General features: G+C 37.7%; 1 long non-coding RNA gene across 1 annotated transcript; it reads right to left on the reverse strand.

The window, feature by feature from the left end:
* Window positions 1–10530: 10530 nt before the first annotated feature.
* On the reverse strand, window positions 10531–20243 carry LOC141902757 (uncharacterized). Its single transcript, XR_012618939.1, has 3 exons — window positions 20091–20243; window positions 15974–16029; window positions 10531–10586 (listed from the first exon to the last, which is right to left on the reverse strand). It is a non-coding gene; the product is annotated as an uncharacterized LOC141902757 (long non-coding RNA).
* Window positions 20244–20828: the final 585 nt, after the last annotated feature.

Below are 20828 nucleotides of genomic sequence, written 5' to 3' on the forward strand. Positions count from 1 at the left end.
TAGCCAATGAAACGATACTATGATTGAATTAAATTTAATTATCATGATTCATTATTGACTTCAATGAATAAAAATATAATTGGTCATGGATATGGTTACATTTCAGGACAACTGGTACATGTATTACCAGTTGCCTTAATATGCTATAGGCCTATACAATAGATTTCATTTATTTGTGTCTACGCATAACCAAAGCCGTACCCAGCAGGGGTAGGGGACAGTTACCCAGAAACTTTGGAAAAGTGCCCTTTTTGCAGATATTATTGTTATATCCCAAAGGACTATCTTCCAGGCTTCACCAGTGTTCACAGACCCTCGCTTACAAATAATTACTATTGGCATACATTAGTGATTTTATCAGCACACTTTTAAATAGGGATCATCCGGACAAAAAACTTCATTGGAAAATTTAGTTATATCCAGTATGAAGGAAATCAAATTTTCTCATTTTGGGTACGCATTTGTAAGATAAATCAATATAATGAGTTTGCACTGTAGAAACAATCTCAGATATATGGAACGTAGGCCCGTGCTGAGCTTTTTTGAGGGGCAATTCTATTTCAAGATAAAAGGGCACTTTTTCACCGTGATAAGGGGCACTTTCCTACTGAAAAAAAGACAGATCTTAATGTGAAGAACCCAGGTACATGAATAAATCACTTCAGAATGGATTACTTTTCATTTTAAAAAACAAACATGAAAATTGTATCCAAATTTCGAAAAATCTGACCTTTTGAAGGGCACTTTGAAAATTTTGGGCGGTTTGTTCGTTATCCCCAACCCCCCTTGTGCACGGGTCAAAACATAACATTTCATTCCTAATATGAACATACGTATGATTTCATACAGGTTACAACCTCTGAAGTTTGTTGTGTAACCAGGGGCCCGTTGCATAGTCATGGCTTAGACTTAAGACAAATCTAAGACCAACTTAGTTCTATAGCCAATCTAACAACTTAAGACCAGTCTTAAGATTTAAGAGCACTTTTGGACTTAAGTCACGACTGTGCAACTGGGCCCTGGGTTCTAATACCAGGTTATACTTGCACAATTGTTTAAGACATCCTACTTGAGCTGAGTCAAATGTATCTTCATATTAGTATTATCCGAAACCAGCTCTGACATAAACTACGTTAGAAATATCAAAGCCATTATACTGATACTGATACTGCAATTCAAAATGAATCGAAATAAAAACCGAATCCCCCAGTTGTATGACGAGGTTCGACTAGTTAATGGATTTATGCAGATTGTGGGACCATCCATTTAATACATATGCACGATAGGGGAGGGGTTGAAAATGCATACAAAACCGTACAGGGGAGGGTGCGGGATACATGGCTCTGCGTACGCACCTATTAATCGTTTTTGCACACTGATGATGATTTTATTTGCACTTTATTATAATACCCAGTACCGTTGACGCTGCCTATCCGCTGAAAACAACTAAACGTGTTGTAGTCAATGATATAAAAACGTCAAATTCTTTATACAAAAATAGCAGTTCACATATGTACAGTAGGGGGGCGGTTAAGAGAAAAAGTACAGCTGCGTACAAGGGAAGGGGGTTCAAAAATCAGCAGATTTTTGCGTACCGGTATGTACTAAATGGATGGTCCCTGTACAGACTTCAATCATCTCCAAGAAGGAACAGATCGATACCTACAGGACACTAAGACCATAATATATATATAAAATACAATCCAGTGGAAATACAAAACAATGGAATATCAATACAGTCAACCCTGCATAAGTCGTAGTCCTCAGGACTGACGCTTTTACTACGACTTACATGATGTATGAGTAACGTGTAAGTCGTATTTTTACGAGTTATCTATAAGTCATGGTTTTATACGAATTCCGCGAATAACCTGTGAAAATACGATATGACGTTCAGATTCCAGCATCGCTCAATCACTAAATTAAAGCAGCCACGTGCGCCACGTCACATGAAAATTAGATTGTAACAGTCTGAACACTTACACTGACAATATTGTAGCGTATTTTCTATCCGCTGCTATGGCATATCGGGCTACGACTTACACGAGGTATTTTGAATGGAATCACATGATTTGGCTTCTAAAATTGATATGACTTATGTGAAAATACGACTTATGAAGTACGAGTTATAAGCCTAATTTCATAAGGTTTAACAAAGAAGAAAATCGGGACCAAATTAATCATACGAGATATGTGATGATAGGTCTAATTCGATGACGACTTATGCAGGGTTGACTGTAGCTATAGATAGAATAAGTGTGGCCCCCACCATTGGCACATGAGGTTGTGAGAGAGAATGTAAGTGAAGAGATCCGGTCACTTTCCCGAAAAGTAAGATATCATACTGGGGCCAGTGGCTCAAATGTAAGTTAAAGATAACCAGTGGATAAATACCATAGCAACGATTGACTTCCAATTGTCACCATGTCAACTATCCACTGGTAAGCCCTAACCAACGTTTGAGCAACTGGCCCCAGAACGCTTTAGGTAACTACATGTGGCTTCGCAATGCCGTGGTGGATACTCACAACAATGAACTTCAGAAAATTTTGAAAATGCATTTGGTCATAATCCGTAGTTTGTTCTATCTAATATGGAATGAATAAACTTTGGGATGAAATTCTAGCTTTTTACCAGATATAGAGTACAAATCATGACATCTGAGGTTGTTTTAATAAGGTTCCACTTCATAACCACACTACGAAAAGTAACACTTCAATTTGAAATATACATGAAATACATGCGAGACTCATTTCTTCGCTTGCATAAGTTGTCTTTTATACTGTCGAGCCCAACATCCTTGTTCGTGTTTCTCTTTTAAACCTTTGCGAAGGAATCCTTTCAAACAAACTTGACACTCGTGCGGATATTGGTGGCTATGAGTGATGATAACATGATCACGAAGTTGAGAATTCCAAACGAAGACTCTTTGACACACATTACATGTGTGATTTTGATCGATGTGCATTTGCACATTCAAACATCGCTGCATACACAACGGGCAATTCCTCGAAGCAGAGGAGCTTCCTCCGCTGGTTGGAGAAGCTTGTTCCAATATGGTCATCGCATCTTTTTTCGGCTTCTTCTTTTTGAAGTATAATTTGGCATGTTTTTTCAACTCGCTGATTGAACTGAAATTCTTCCTGCAGATAGCGCAGGTGTTCTTCTCATCTTCGCCGGGAAGAGAATGTGCAATTACCTCCAAGAATGATGAGAGCTGTTTGTCACATAAACTGCACTGATGTCTTTGAATTTCGTTACTTGCTTCGTAACTAGTTGTCGCCTCGTTGACAGTAGTATCGGCGGCCTGCTGTACTACATTGCTTAGGTCAACATTTGTTAACTGGACTAGATTATCATGAGTACTCAATGACCCCCTGATATTATGGTCCATAACCGAGTTCTTAACTAAATCAGTATTCACATGTCTAATATCGTCACATAATGCTGCAGTTCTTACATCAGTGTTACCGACATCATAGGTATCTTTGTGACTGACATCATCACATAATGTGGAGTTTCTTACATCTTTGTTATCTGCATTGACATCAGTATTCAGGTGTATAAAAGATGGTCTTATATCATTGTTATCTGCTCTGCACTCATCGATATTTGCTCTAACAAAATCATTATTAGCTAAAACATCACCAGTAATGATGTCTCTTTCATCATCAGTGTTTTTAATTCCTGTGACATCAGTACAAGGTGTTTCGTTGAAATCATCAGTTTTTGCCTGAACATGGCTCGCCGGACAGTCAGATGACATAATACTTAGATTGGTACAATCAGCATCCGTCCAATCTTCAGTATCATTCATGTTATCATTTGATGGAGTTTTTTCATCTTCAATCATCACTTTACATTTCTTTACTAACTTTTCTTTTGGTGGACGGCCACGTTTGCGCTTCATTCCAGTCACAGTCGACACTGGTTTCTGTTTCGTCTCTTTTTTCCTAGTGAACAAATTCCTAAATGGCCTTCCTTTTTTCTTTCGAGCCACTACTTTTGGAACCTTTTTTTCTTGTTTACCTTTTGCAGGCTGTCTTTTGCCTTGCATTGGATTGTTAACACCAGCCTTCTTTGGACATTTATTGACCCACATAGGCAAAATAGTACCATCTTTGTGATGTTGTACATGTTTATCGGCTAATCTCTTCTTTGTAAATGCTCGGTCACAAAATTCACATGGGAATAATTCTAATTTTGGTACTATTTCTTCTTCTTCATCTTCTAAATCATCCTCATTCTCCGATGAAAGTTTTTGATCATTCATCTTTTCAGAAAATTCGCCCGACAATTTTTGAAACATATCTGGTAACTCTGCAGATAATTCGTTAGACTGAGCTGCTGTTATCTCTTCAGAGTCTGAAAAAAGGGGTTTAAGGATTACATCAGACTTCCCAGTTGTTGACATATTTGCAATTCGAACCTTTGCAGATCTTAAAAATCTAGAAAGCTTTGATGAATTCTGCTGTTCTTGTTCCATTCTATTGGTTGCATCACCTTCAGTTGTAACGATGGCTTCGATAGCTTCCGATGTTCTGCATCTTTTTCTTACTGACGACAAAGTTTTTTTGCTTAATTCTGTTCCTTCATCAATAACTTTCTCAGAATCTTCTTGAGTATTGTTAATATCACTATCATTACAAACTACTGAACCCTTAACTGAACAGCTAGCTATACAAACAGCATGGGAAGAATCACCATCCTTTTCTTGTTCATCATTTGCTGCAGGTATCATTTCGAATGCATTTTTCTCTACAGCAATTCTATCATCTTGATCAATCTCAACAGGAATATCATCCTTTTCTAGAGTATGCTCTACACAACCAGGTTCAGCCAGAGACCCATTTAGTTCTGATGTTGTCATAGCAACATCATCCTTTGCATTTTGAACAGACAGTTCAATTGTAGGTGAAGATATGGCAACATCATTCCTAACAGAAGACCCCTGATCAGCAGATATCACTTCATTAACTCCAAGTTTAGTCGTGGCAACATCATTCTCTTCAAAAGTAAACTCCCTACCAACAGATTTGATTTTTTCAACTTCTGGTCCAGTCATTGCAACGCAATCAGCTTTTTCAAAAATAGGCTCCCCATCAACAGCATTCACTTCTTTAATCTCAGCTTCTGCAATCAAGGCAATACCTTCATTTTTCTCAGATTCAGCAATAGTCATTTCAACTTCTGATGTATTCATGGTCACGCTATCATTATGATCGCCGATGCCAGTGTGTCCCCCTGTAGCAAGTTTGTCATGGGTACAGGTTGATTTATTTTCTTGTGGAACAACAGGTCTCATCAAATCACTATCGTTGAATGACTGATCACTAGCAAAATCATTCGATTTCGTAATACTTTCTACTGGTGGCATGGGTTCAGTTTCCAATGAAATATCATCAGTGTTCAGTGTGTCAGAAATTTTTCCACATGCATCACTAACAATGGCACCATCGGAAATACTATTTTCATCATTTTTCTCCATTGATTCGACTATTTCTCTCGTGGCTACATGAATTTCCAGATTCGCTGAGGTGCGGACAGCCCCAAGATCTATAGGAAAATTGTTGTAATCATTTGTGACTGAATGCTTTTCACCACTGAGTTCCTGCAAAAATAATGTCAAGAGAGTTACTCAAACGATTAATGGTGGATTCCTATTATGATATAACAAGTGAGCACCCAATTCTTGTGGATTTTTCTGAAATGAAAAGTGATTCTAACTTAATTTGCGGAGGATATGAAGCCAATAAAAAGTATGGGTATGCTCGTGGTAACCAAAGTTATTGGAATCAGTCCAGCTTATAGTGTAAATGCATTCAATGGGTCCAGACCTCATGGTATTAGGTATATGATGAACCAACAGCCCAACGAGTTGGTTGAAACTACCAGTAGTCAAAATTACATTTAGTTTCATTCAGATACATGTATTACCATACCAACTTCCAAAATAATACAAAATTGATTTTTTACCCAGTGTAGATAGATGCATAACATAGTTTTTATTCATAATTGATTTACTTCAGAAGAAAGTATTTTTGATTCTTATTGAAATGTTCACAAATTGAAGCAATGGGGAACTGACCTAGGAGATATCCTGCCAGATGGCAGCACTATCAGATGTATAAACGACAAAATAAGTTCATCTTTATATAAGTTTGATCTACATTTTTTGACCTTCCTATCAAAAAATTGTAAAATTTACACATTAAGATAAATCAGATTGAGCTTTAGCAAGGGTGAGATGCAAGATTCTAAAATTTTCACCTTTCAGCCCAAAATACAGGATTTTTCACATCTTTTTCGTGTCAAAAATTCTATGACCCAAATCTTTCTTAAGGGATCATTCATTATTACGTACGCATAAAATTTGAATTTTTCAACCCCCCTCCCCCATGTACGCAAAAGCGACCATTTTTTCATACCGTATACATTAAGCATTACAGTATGCAATTGCACTTACCCCTCCCCTAATGCGTACATAATAAGTGAATGACCCCGAAGAGATATATACCTAACATGATTTCATTGATGGATTGTTCAATTAGTACGTACACAAAAAAATAACTGATTTTTTAACCCCTTCCCCTCACTGGTACTGAACAGTACTTTATTAACCATCCCCTGCACATTATAATTTTCAGAAACGGAACTTGTTAATGTTATGTTAACTGCCGTTTTATCTATGAAACCAAGTGAAATATGCAATAGCAAGGTCCGATCTAAGCACTCGCTGATTGAAGGGGACAAGGATATTCTCAAAATGGCAAGTAGCTTATCATTTTCACTTGTCCATCAGGCTAGTGTATTTTTATGTCTCAAAGCTTTTTTCAAAATACAAGGATCATTGTGCCGCCAGTCACACTGCCTGTCTAGGGCAAGTCAATTTCTGAGGGGGCAAAAGTGAAGTTTCAGGTATGCTTGTCCCACAGGCAAGTGGCATTCATTTTCCAAGATTGGACCCTGCAATGGGAGTCGAACTGGAACGATCAGAATCCTCATTGAATTTTTCTAAATTCCATTGATGCGGCCATGATAGTGGTCATTAGAACAACAACAAGTGTTGTATTGAGTTATAGCATATTGTAAAATAATATTGTTACATGTACATACTAGGACTGTTTAGACCCCTCCCTCCCACATACGCATTTGCTTGCATTTTCTGACCCCCTCTCTCCCTATCATTCGTACGTACTAATTGAACATACTGTTTAAACATGTTTAAGACAATGTAATAATTTTGTAATAAGGGTATACAAATCAGCAACTAAGAATGTAATAATTTTGTAATAAGGGTATACAAATTAACAACTAACACTAGACTATGAACACGCACATGTACTATCTAGGGTCAAAGCAGAGCCCAGAGATAAAAGAACATATACAGCCTTTAAGGAAAACTAAATACGATACAGCCTAGAAGAAACTTAACTCCGTTTTCGTTTGCGTTTAGTTTTATAACGTTCAGACCGCGTTCTGTAATTCGTTTTCGATTAGTTCCGAACGCGTTCCAACTTGTTAGGGACGAACATCCATTTCAGAATTATGCGTTTCGCTGCACACTTATGGGAGCCACGAAACTTCGAACGCTCCTATTATAGACGTTTATGTAACTCCATGTATTTTATCATGTGGTATCCAAATACAAGTTGCACTCGAAAAGAAGGGAGCTGCTATAAATACATATGTGCATTCGATGCGCGCGTGCCATACAAGTTGAATTTGAACCACAGTAGTTACTAGTTTGATTAGCATTTCTATTTCGTTTTATCACAAAAGAAATCGCAACGATCTCCGACGAAGGCCGGAAGCGTCATGAGTTATGTTACTTCTAGGCTGTACCGTAGAAATGTTCTGATGTCAAAATTGTCCATAAATTTCAAATAATTACCAAAATGTTCACATTTTTCGTACAAAAATTTACTTTTCAGAAATGTTCATATTTTTCACAAATGCATCTCATCCCTGCTTTAGGGTTCACATTGGAGAAAATTATGGTTTGTTCCTAATTGAGCTTAACGGTGCCAACCCCAATGAATACAGAATACAGCACACTATATTGTCACATTTAATCAAAACTGAGACGATCATAGATGCCCGCAGACAAAGACTGCTGCCGCACATTGTACAGCTATGTGGGTGAGAGGATTTTGAACTTTTTTAAAAAACTAGGGGTCGAGAGACACCATGCCCACTTGTGCAACCATCAATGAATTGGATTAACCCCCCCCCCCCAGCTCATCCACTCGATTTCACTTCAATGGGGAGGTTATCCATTTCATTGACGGCTGCATTGGTTGGGAAGTGCATTGGAATGTTCAACGATCTGACTACTTCAATATTCAACACCCTCTGGTGAACATATACTGAAACCAATGACCTTGAAACTCACCACAATTACAGAACATGTCATGAGCTTCAATTTTGCAATAGATTGTGGTGACAAAATATGCCAGGTACCAACAGAATATTGATAGATATACTAAGTTATTCCGCTATTCAACGCCCCCTGGTGACCAAAACCCAATGACATGAAACTTACCACAATCAAAGACAATGTAATGTACTTATAATACAAATGCATCTAATGTTTTCGATTCATTCAGGAATTAATACTATGGGATTTGCTGGTGGTAATATCAGTGAAACGAAAAGCAGACCTGCCAACCCTGAAATTTTCTTCCAATTAACACATATCTGAATTTTAAGTATTTTCAGAAACCAACCTTTTAACTGGTAGTTTTCATGAAAAGTAAGTAGCTTCCTTAACTATACACAAAAATCAAAATTTCATCCATCAAAATCTAATGTTTTTTTTGGCGGGACCTTCTTCTGTACGTTCTGTCTCATGTTCAGAATCGTGTGTGTCACTAGGCTCAGACTGAGATGATGGATCTGAAGAAAATTCGGCATCAGACATGAGCGAATCATCCACACCAGACGCCATTTTCGATTCTACATAGATGGCGGTAGCTGACGGACCTTCACAATAGCGGGTCACAAAGCAGTCAGAGTTCCGCCAAAGATCGTTAAAAAATTATTCTGGCGTGACTTACCGCAAAAGCGTGTAAATGAATATGACGACTTTTATTCGCGTAATAAATGATATTTATTAAAACGTTATGGAAAAATATTTCCCAGATTTTGAATCTAATTGAAATACGTAACATTTAAAAAAAAAGTAACACCGTAATTTCACTTTCATTTACTTAACGATTCCGGGAAAAACAGAATGGTTGGCAGGTCTGAATGAACATGACAAGGTTTACTTTATATGATACAAATGAAATACTATTGCTAATCTAATTGTAAACAACAATCTAGGATGCTTACCTCTAACCTCCTTTTCGTCGCTTCATTTACAACAATCATCGACTGGCCTGAAAAAAATTATAAAAATTCCACTATCAACTGCTTATGGTAATTCATTTTAAAAAAATCAAACTGGAACCAGGGTCTAGTTCCACAAATTAAATCTCGGATTTTTTATGAAAAGTATCGCATAGATTTTGCAATACGAAAACATCAAATCTATCTATCACAACTACATTTTTGATGCATAAAATCTGATCATGGATATGCTATCAAAACTAAATAGCCAATAATCGTAGATATACTGAGTACATATTGATTTCAATAAATGCTATGGAAATCTAAATTTCATATTTGTAAACCACCAAAATTATTTTTACGGTATTTTACCTATTTTAACTATTGTAGGCCTATTTGACTGGTCAACACATCCTATTTTCCCAGTCAAAAGATGTATCAAAACCCAGTAGCCATTAATCATAGACCTTGGAGTAATCAATTTCAAATGATTACTCCAAGCATAGACGAAATGTCAGAACTAATGATGAACTTTGATGAATCAAAATTCCAGATATGTTGTCAGAATTAAAATAACATATATTTGCCGGTCACACAAAAAACTATCATATTCTATCCATCAAACTATCACATAACAAAATTATATCTATCACTTCTGGCAAGAATCAACCCAGAATCTCTCGACAATGAGGACCCTTTACCACCACCTATCCCGCTAGACTCCTCGGTCGAAATTTTCTTAGCCTCCCACATCAGAACTTAGGCAAATCATATCTCTAGATGAACTCACATTGATCGTAAAGGTTCATACATAGCGCAAATTTTATTCATCATTCTTAGTTTTTGACAAATTATGGATAGATTTTAAATCAATCAAAGAAATCCGAAAATCATTGTTTGAGTTTGACCCTCGCTTGCCACATTCAAATGTAAAGTCCTCATTGAATCGACAAAAATCCACTCTAATAACGATGCTCAAGTAAAATAAACTGATTGACCCCACACTGCACTTCATGGGAATCTCAAGTCATTGATGAATAGCATTCTTTGATTTGTCATCGAAGGATATGTTTTGTTAGGATTCATAATACAAACATTCTTGAACATATAGGCTAATAAAGGATTCATACCCGGTCTCGAAACTCTGCGTTTTTGCCATCGAATCCAAACCTCCTCTTCAGCATAAGCGATCAGGTCATCGATTATATGTAGATTATGTATGAGACAATTCCTAACAGCATTCTCAGACACTTCTAAAAACAAAAACAAACGTATGTAGATATACCTGGGTAATTCAAATTCCTGGATGCTCATCCTGGGTTCTTTGAAAAGGAAAATGCACTAACTGGGAAGCAAGAAAGTGTCTTGTCACATGGCATCGTTCCCAGTTACATGAATTCAAAATTCCCAAGTTTTTCATTGAGTGATTCTCCCAACTATTTCCCTGATTTGAGGAAAATTTCTCATACTCCCAAATATTTTCATACTGGGAATTATCATTTCAAAATTCCCAAGTCTTTCCCATTTCTCCTGTTCTGTGGGAACCATGACACAGGTCAAGTGCTTATGGCAGCGTAACGTTAGTGAATAGGGTCCCAAGAGAGAAGGTTAAGAATGGATTTGAAATATACAACAGTAGGCCTAAACGATGATAACGTGGTAACGCCATCTTGAAATCTTTCTCACTATCGGCATAACTAAAGCGGGCTTAATGAGCGTCGAATCACATGTGAACGCAACTCGCTCTGTAAGCACGGTATTCTGGCAAATTCGGTACCACACCAGTACGGTACTTCGTAAGGCCACAATTTTGTGTGAACACACTACTAGTATATAGTCAGTTTCGATACTTTTATCGTTCATTCTTTGTACCTTGTGTGTGTGTGAATTCTCGGCATCTTTAATTCTATTTGTTGTATGTTTCTATATTGGTTGTATATTAATGCTATTAAATAAAGATCAATAAAGATTTATTCTATTCTATTCTTAAGAAATCTGGTCTATCTGTTGGGTGTTCAATTACGCAAATTAGTACAGTGCAGCAATCGTAGGCACGTCGAAACCCACAACTTTTTTACATCAATATAACCTGACATGCCAACATCCTCGCACTTTATGAAACATCCTGAGTAATTTAAGGCTGGCTTATGTCGACAAGCAACGCGACGCCTACCGACGTAACTGGGTTTATCGCCGATTAGCGGCAACTAGCGGCCTACGAGAGGCTGCCAGTTGCTCCTCAATCGGTTCGACATAAGCCAGCTTGCGACGGCAACGCGGTTAGTTGCCCATGTTCTACTCCGGCCTACGGTAGGCGGGCAGTTGCTTTCGATCGCAGCCGACATAAGCTCACCTGCGATGCGACGGAACTGAGTGCAGGGGTTCCAGCCAATGAGAGACCGTATATACATAGTATAAATTATCACCGCTAGTTAGCGTCATTGGTAATTAGTCATAAACTTTCAAATTCAAGTAGTTCAAAAAGTAAACCAAACCTTCAGCACGGCAGAGGACTGGACCGAAAATCTAGAAACGAAATTTGTAGAATTATGGTGTGAGCGGCCATCTTTATACAATGTCGCTAGCACGTTGTATTCAAAACAGAATCAGAAAGATCAAAGTCTTAAAGAAATAGCTTTTCTAATAGACATATATTTCCTAATAATTCAACTTTATTCTCAAAATGCTTATCACGTGACCATTTGAGCCGTTGCAGTTGCTAGTAATCGCAACCGACATAAGCAGGGAAGCAACTGGGAGGATCTCATATCCCGCTAGTCGGCGTCAGTTGCTGCGAATCGGAGCGCAGTCGACATAAGCTGGGCTGCGATCGCGGTTGCTCTCAGTTGCGTTGGTAGGAGTCTGTAGGCATCGCGTTGCTTGTCGACATAAGCCAGCCTTTAGAGTTCTGAGAAATTCCTGTATATGCGCTTCCGTGAGAGTGGAAATAAGTATTGAATTGGTATTGTGGAAATATTTTTGCAGTAATTAAGTTTTTCATCAAACGTGCATTTCTTTATTTTGTATATCTCTTGACTGCTGCTAAGTGTGCAAATCAGTTTACGATATTGCACAGCTCTGCTTTGCAGGGTGAATAGAATGTTATGACGATATCTACCATGTCACAAACTGCACTGCCAACTGATCTTACTGTTCGGCAGTTAACAAACTGGAACGCTGCCTCCGTTTCTGGCCTCAGGATAGTAAACTCAGTCTATCTGCGCGCAATGGTGACTGGAAGGTGGCCTCATTACATCGGTCTCATTAAACACTACCTAAACCTAATCCTGACAATGTAAATATAACCCGATCAAGACTGTATATAAGTAAGTACAAACATGTATCTAATATTCACGTGCCTGTGCCGCTTTCTTACTGACGGTCTATCAATGAGCTTAGGTACTGTCTGTTTGATTGTGATACATCCACAGACCTAACTATGCACTGTATATTAGAAACACAAAACTGCTCCCAGTGTAAAACTTTTACTTTTAGGCAAATTCAGCACCAGATGTGAAGTACCAACTGCGCACCCCTCGACGAAAAAACCCATCCTCATCGGAGCTGCACCGTCGATGTCATACAATTACGCTTCGGATACCCCAGGACCATAATCTCATCTGGAAAATTTGCGTTTCGAAATGTGCTTCCTTTCTATCTAGTCAACACGCGGGATCATCAACTTAGAGGACTTCCACATCAACATCTAACCGAGAAAAAACTACAGTAAACTATCGCACTATTTACACATAAAAAACTAATTAAAAAAAATATACAAATGGACAAAATGATCTTCAACCTTGTAATATAGCTATTTCCAAAATCTCGATGTATTAAATTAGGCAGCCAAGAAAATTCACCCCAATCAGTCACTTGCCGGTTCAGACTAAATGGAAGATTGTTTGAATGAACCGGAACCAAATTTCCAATTATGTACTTCGATTTAAACAAAAAAAATTCTGTTAATTATGTACTTCGATTTAAACCAAAAAAATTCTGTTAATTCGACCGCCAATCACACAACCATATCTGTACTTCAATTTTCTATATTCTTACTTTCGATTTCAAAATCAAACCCTGTTTTTCTCCCGGCAGGTGAGGTGGATCTGTAAGGGACACTCAATCATTAAATGAAATTAACCAGCCAAATAAATAACGGGAACAATCCCTATTGTAAGATCAAATAAACCAATACAGATGGCTAGATATAGCTTCAAAAAGGTCCTCGAACGAGAAAATTCATAGAAATGAATTCAATTAATCAGGGACATTTCAGGCCATTTGGAGAATAAATAACACCACAATTGAATTTTGAGAATGAAAAACACAATCGACTAAATAAAGAATTGAACTATCCGATACACACCGCTGAAACCAAACAGAGCTTTTTCAAGCGTTTACAGGTCACTACGGACCCTGTTAATGATGGTAAATTATATTTAGTTAGATAATCTTCAGCGTTGCTCAGACTACGATTTACAAATGAAAAACAGCAAACCGTTAGGAACTACAGGTCTGAGAATTCAGGCCAAAATGACATTTCCGAGCACAGAAAGGTCACATGACAGCGACCTGTGCCCGACTGACCCAATTTTCTTAGGCTGATGGATGATGGAGTACACATATATGACAGATCAACATGAAGATAATTGATTGAAGTGTCTTACAAATTTCCTTCGAAAACTTCAAAATGTGTAAAAAGTGCTCATTTCAGCGAACAGCAATGGCCACCAGATGGGTCCCGCTAAAGTTCGAAAAGACGAAATCACGAAATATGAAACGAAATTACAAACCATGAAGCGAAATTACGAAACTACGAAATGCGGAACGAAATCACTAGATGTTAATTTTTTTGGGAGTAGTGCTGAAGTATGAAACGAAGTACGAAACGTAATGGTCACATTTCAAACACGACCATACTATAGTTAAAGCTCGTTATAACACCACGGACTGTCAAAATTTTGGCGGTACATGTAAACAATCTTTTGAAACTACACAAGAATATATGTTCTTAAACTGGAAGGTTTTTAGCCTATTTACATTTTGAGATGGTCCCCGGCAAGGTTGATATGATCAGGGAAGTGTAATGGGACTGATATGATAAATTCCCTGAACACTTCCCTGATATGATAAATAAACATCGGAATCTGTAGTATGTGGTCATTATTTCGTTTCCTCCATCGTGGATCCAACAACATGATTCGCAAAATACAATTTCGTTTCATATTTCATTTCATACTTTAGCAGGACCCGCAAAAGAATGGCCATTTTTCGTAAATTCGTTTCATATATCGTAATTTCATTTTGTATTTCGTAAATTTGTTTGATATTTCGTAATTTCATTGTTTCGTAATTTCATTGTTTCGTACATGTACTTTAAAAGTACCCCCACCAGATGGCCATCTTGATTTTGAGCTACAGATGTGTCTAGGGTAGATATATGTAAACCAAATATTGCGAAAATCCATTGAAGTGTCTTCAAAAAATAACTTCCCAAAATAACTGGCTTACATCTACGGACAGACAGAATAGCAAATGAATGGTTAAAAATTTGATTTTGTCAATGATTATCTCAACTTGACATTAATTGATTTATACATAAAGCGTTGCCGATTTTATGTTGAGTTATTACATTGACATAAAATCAGATATCTCTTCTTTAATTCGAAATTCCATTTTTCCAGTTGACCCTTCTGAATTAGATTGAAATGTTTACATTAATAGCTCCGCAAGTCTTGGGGCATTGCTTCAACGAATGCAAGTCAATTAAATCCAGAACGTGTTGTCATTTATCGGCAACATCTGATTTGCACGCGAGAATGGTTCAGCGACGACTAACTACTCATCTCGGAACGATGGAAGAATTGGCCAAGACATTTAATCGGTCACAATAACATTACAAATAAAGATCTGTCAACAGATGGACAGACGATATATGCCAATTTTGCATCGTGAAAAAACCTATCAAAAACAAGTTTCAAGACTATGGCTTCTCTATGTCTCCAATTCGAATCAATATCTATATTCACACCGGGACGACTTTGCCTGGGGTCATATTGGCCGAGATCAAACACGGTCCTGATCAGACATTTTTCAGTCGGGTCAAATTTGGCCAGGGTCAAAAATGCATGTGTGATTATGGCTAATAAGGCCATCCCAAATTGATTGTCAGCTTGCCGTAGACCCTAAAATTGACTGTAAGTTTTCAGGATGAGTCAGTAGCTAGGAAGAATTTTTTTTGGCTAAATTTTAGGGCAAAGAAAAAATGATTCATCACATTTTTACATGGAAAACAATATCACAAATTGGCATTGTGCACGGGAAATATCACTAATAGCCTAGATTTCAAGAATAATTTTAAAATTCTAACTTTATCCAGAGCCAGTTTCCTGGAAAACTAGGCGGCCATACTTCAAAGCACGTTTTCACACAATGCACACTTGGCTACAAACATACGTAGCGCATACATCGGCAGTGGGTTGGTCGGTGGGCCGTTCTATAGTCAAAAATTAAATTGATTTCAATAAATCCCTGAAAAAAGTTTTCACTCGGTACTTTTGAAGTCGAGTTGGGTTACGGTGCAAAGATACCATTATTTTGGGATGGCCTCAGTGTAATTTCAATAAAATGTGATCATTACCTAACAACATCTTGTCACTTTTCCGTCCAGTGAATTACACCGCCAGTCGTACAGTACTGTAAGAGAAAATATGAATTTAGAGTCAGTAATGATTTATCAAAACCAAACAACACGGGACTACTGTTTGACAAAGCTAATTACCATCACTTTCAATTGTTGAGTTCATTGGAAATGAGAATGATATTTTGAGCAATGTAATCATAAATTGGGCCCAGTACGTTACAAGGCAGGTATCGGTGTTCCAATATTGTAAGATTTGGTCCCATCATCATCCATAAAGAAATGCATATTTAAATGTGATGAATTCCATATATTTTCATTTCTCTTGGGATAAATAATCGTAATTCTCTTAGAATTATTAATTTACATAGCCTATCACGTGAGAAAAATCCTTTTCAAGCGGTGCGTGTGAGCGTCGCATGTGAATCTACCAGCAAAAATGTCAACTCCTGCATCGGAAGGTCAAATAGGATGATCGATCCATAGTACTTCCAATCCATTGACTTTGTTTTTTAGTCCATGGTACTACCGAGCTAATTGCTTGGCAAATGATATCAGTAAAAAGTAACTCGTCAGTTCTATGTTTTACCGACACAGTGATTAACAAGGATGGACCACATGAGTAAGGCACGCATTAACTTAAGACGGATCTTAAAATTTTCTATACATACGAAAATGTACTACAATATCTTAATTTGGATGAGATATTTTATCCGAGTCCGACTTATGAAATCCGACTTAATCATACATTTTGTACTATCTTATTCCCAAATAGACCAGGACTTCAGAAATTGACCGACATGTGCGCACATTCGAGTTAAGCGTATCCCGCTTTTCCGTACTCTACTACATTACAACGCGAATCTTGAAAATATGCCAAATAAAAAGTAAATCTATTCTAAATTTTATCCAGATTCTTTACCGTAATGATTATGGCAAAAAGTAAGAAACCCACTAGAAATGATTATAGGCCGAAATGGAATTATCATCGGAGATATATATTGCTTTGAAATATTCTTTATAAATCGCCAAGCACAGATTTTTACCTACTTCGAAGAATTAGGCATTACACAGGGATTTATTACCAACATTCGGAGTGGAAGATGGGTTACTAGCAGGATAAGGGAGCATCTCAAAATTTCGACACATGTTCCTATACGAATAACACGCCTATAGGGGTGGGCTGTAGATACCAACCCCGAAAAGAAATTAAATGTAGAACTGTCGACCGGTTGGATTCGAACCGCATCTCCATACAGGTCGTGGCGAATTGCAATGAGTCATTACTCGGCAATTACCCACCGGGTTTGAAGTTTTGTCGTACGCGAAAATTACATTGTTTCAAACGGATTTATTTGTTGTAACAGTTCCGTTTCTTTTAGTCAATAAAGTTTATAAAGATAATACGTTTATGAGTCATTATGTAGTATATTTCCACATGTCGCGATGTTTTATTATCTTAGATTGTATCCAACCATCGGAATCAACACTTCCAAAATATGGGTCCAACGAATGGACATGGGGTGGGTGCGTCAGGACTTAGAGAGTTACTCGTATAGGAACAGATGTCAAAATTTTGAGATGCTCCCTAAAGGAGTGTGGGTGTCTCAAGTTGCATTGTAAGCCGACTTGCGTCACGATAATATGATGGCACCTAGCAGTGGGCTATACCGTATGCGGCTACTTGCTAATTTCAACTCCAGTCGCATCGGTATCTGTCGTATTGTAGCCAGACATAAGCTAGCCACCCATTGCTTAATCGATTGATACAACGACTTCACCTACAACGGTACCAGTCTATCCGGTAATAGGTTCAATTCAGTAAAACAAATACAAAATTTCCATTTGCTAGGACTACTGAGTTTTTCAATACATACAGTGCAACCTCGTTATAACGAACTCAGATACAATGATTCATCAGATATTACAAATATTATTGTGACTCCCCAAGTAAGCTTAAGACAATTCAATCATTTTCATACTGGATATAACGAACTCTCAGTTATAACGCACATATTATCTGGTTCCATGAAGTTCGTTGTAACGAGGTTCCATTGTATATTTCGCCTAATCCAGTACTATCGCTCCATTCGGTAACCAGCCTTGTCCAGCCTGGTTTCAGCCTTAAGACGAAACAACACCATGTTCAAACAGAAAGTGAATGCAATAGCCAAGGGACTAAAGATCCAAGTGGACTAAAAACCTAGGTGTGATTTTGGAATTTAGCCAGCCAATATTACTTGAATTCAGTTCCCAACAAATGACCAACGTTGTTTGAATCAGACATCATCCTTTCGTAGGCTACGCTATATCCTATCGTAATTTGTTTTGCCAATGCGATAATTGTAGGTCCCTATGGAAAGTTCACAACGCAAATATCATCATAAACATTGAACACATGTGGCGATATTGAACAAGGGCGATATTGAAAATATTGAAGAAAGGCCAAGACCCCTCACACGACACCTCTTATAGCACTTTTACAGCTTATGACGTTTTCAAAATGTCACCTGCTGTGCGCACAAAGTAAACCTTTAAGAAACGCATGTGAGACAATTTATGAAAAGTGCAATGCAAGTGCAGGCAATAGGCCTCTACATTATTGAAGACATAAAGAGACCGCCACTACTATATTGAACAAAATAAATTCCGCTGATTCTAGAATTGATTGAATTCGTAATTTTTACAGGGTCTTAGGCTAGTTTGATTAATTTAATAGTCTTTGATTGAACTGCATCGTTCATCTGACTTGAAAATTGCAAAATTCCTTTGATTAGCAAATTCTTTGTAGGCTAACTAATATGCCAGTTCTCAGCATTACTGCGAAGAACTGCAATTTTTTGAAGCAATTTTTGATTGCAGTGGTCGATTGCTGATTTTTTACTGGTTCTCATACCGGTAGGTCTATGCACAGGGGTTTGGCGATGGGCTATTTCCGGGTTGTTGATAATCTCGTGAGAATGGCGCTTAATATGAACTGTGAATAAATTCAAAATATTACGGAAATACCTTGTGTTTATATATCCGCTATAAAGTTCCGATAAAAAATTGGTCGTTAAGGATCAGACGGTCGTGACGCTCTAGGCTGTATAAAACCACAAGGGATGCAGTCCTCCGCTGTTGGGACAGTTACGTGCTTCAGGTTCGCATTCAGTCAAATAAGAAGCGTTAAGTCATGTGACTGTCCCAACTTTCTGGCTGGCACGACTTGAAGGTGTTTCATCCCTTGTGATTTTATATAGAGCGTCACGGCCATCTAATAATGATCCTTAACGACCAATTGTTTATCGGAACTTTATAGCGGATAAATAAACAATATAAACACAAGGTATTTCCGTGATATTATGAATTTATTCGCAGTTCATATTTAGCGCCATTCTCGCGAGATTATCAACAACCCGGGAATAAAATCCAAGCCCATCACCAAACCCCTGTGGGTCAATGTTGCCGCGGCAAACTTACTTCAAATTCATCAAAAACATTATAGGCTATTCAAAGAAGAAAAAGTCATTCAGAATATAATTGCTGCGGCCTTCGCCGCTGCACTTCCAACGCCAATCAACTACAAAATCCAAGCTAAAACACTGAAACACTTTAATTCTATGATATCAAAATTAACATATGCCTCGACTCTTTCATACTGTGATGAAAACACAAAATAAAATCCCACGTTTTCTTCTTTCATAATACAAAATTTAATAATTGGCCCTTGATGAAGTGTTTGTCACCTAGATTTCATCTATTAGGCCTACATATCTAGGTTTACTGATATTGGATGCGTATTCAGCTAGAAATGATAATAATCTCACCCCGAGAAAAACAAAACCCTACAATTACACACATGCACCATCTATCAGTACAAGAGAAAAAGTGGTTCCAACACAACTTTGTTAACAATTAATAAAAAAGAAGCTAAAAGATTATGCTTAATAGGATTGGCTTGTTGTGCAAGGCACAGTTAAGGTGCACCTCGAATTCTAGTAAAAAGGGTCCCTAAACTAAACAGCATCAAACTCAAAAGTAAATCGCGATCAATTAAATTCAAATCAATCCACCCTCCCCCCCCCACAGTTCTTAACTAACTAAAGTCAAAGACTTTCGATCCTTTTGACCTTACCTTCTTCTCTCTCTACGAAAGGTCCGTCTGTGCCTAAACTTTCGGTTCGACTTGTTGTTTGACCTGTCATTTATTTCGTTATCGTATTAGTTTGATGACTTCATCGGTCAAGTGGATTCGCATGTGAGATATTTCGGTTCGATTCAGCAGGCTACAACACCACCCTAAGTGGGTCAGTCGGCAAACTTTGTAAACAAATCTATTGCGTAGCGGCTGTATTGATTAATTGTTGAGAATTACCCTCGCTTGCCAGGGTTCTATATCCACGCTGGTCATCGTTTAACATTTCGATGCCATAACGCTTTACTTGGATTTGATATTTTCGAGCCCTAATTTATTTCTCAAATCATTCAAAATTACGTCTTCATCTGTCAAAGGATTCGAACCCACTACGCTAAAGCTGTTCCCCGAACAGGTGGGAGCGAGTTCGCGGAGCGATACCCAGACCCCTGGCAAGCGAGGATGTCAAAATTACTGTACATAAAATTGATATTATTGCGGACACATTTTTTTATGCCGTGTATTAAACAGTCGCAATAATGTTTACATGTGACTAATTTGACAATCTAGTTGAATATTGATAACAGAAAAACAAATAATTAGCGTTGATTACTTGTTGCGCCCGCACAACAACGAAAAAAATCTCTAAACCCACTGGCCAGCGCAGACAAAAAACCAAGGGCGGTTTTTGCGCGTGAAGTAGTTGTTTTAGCGCGTTAACTACGATTTGTTTTTGCG

The sequence above is a fragment of the Tubulanus polymorphus genome, chromosome 3 (genome assembly GCF_964204645.1).
Source record: "Tubulanus polymorphus chromosome 3, tnTubPoly1.2, whole genome shotgun sequence".
Taxonomy (NCBI): Eukaryota; Metazoa; Nemertea; class Palaeonemertea; order Tubulaniformes; family Tubulanidae; genus Tubulanus; species Tubulanus polymorphus.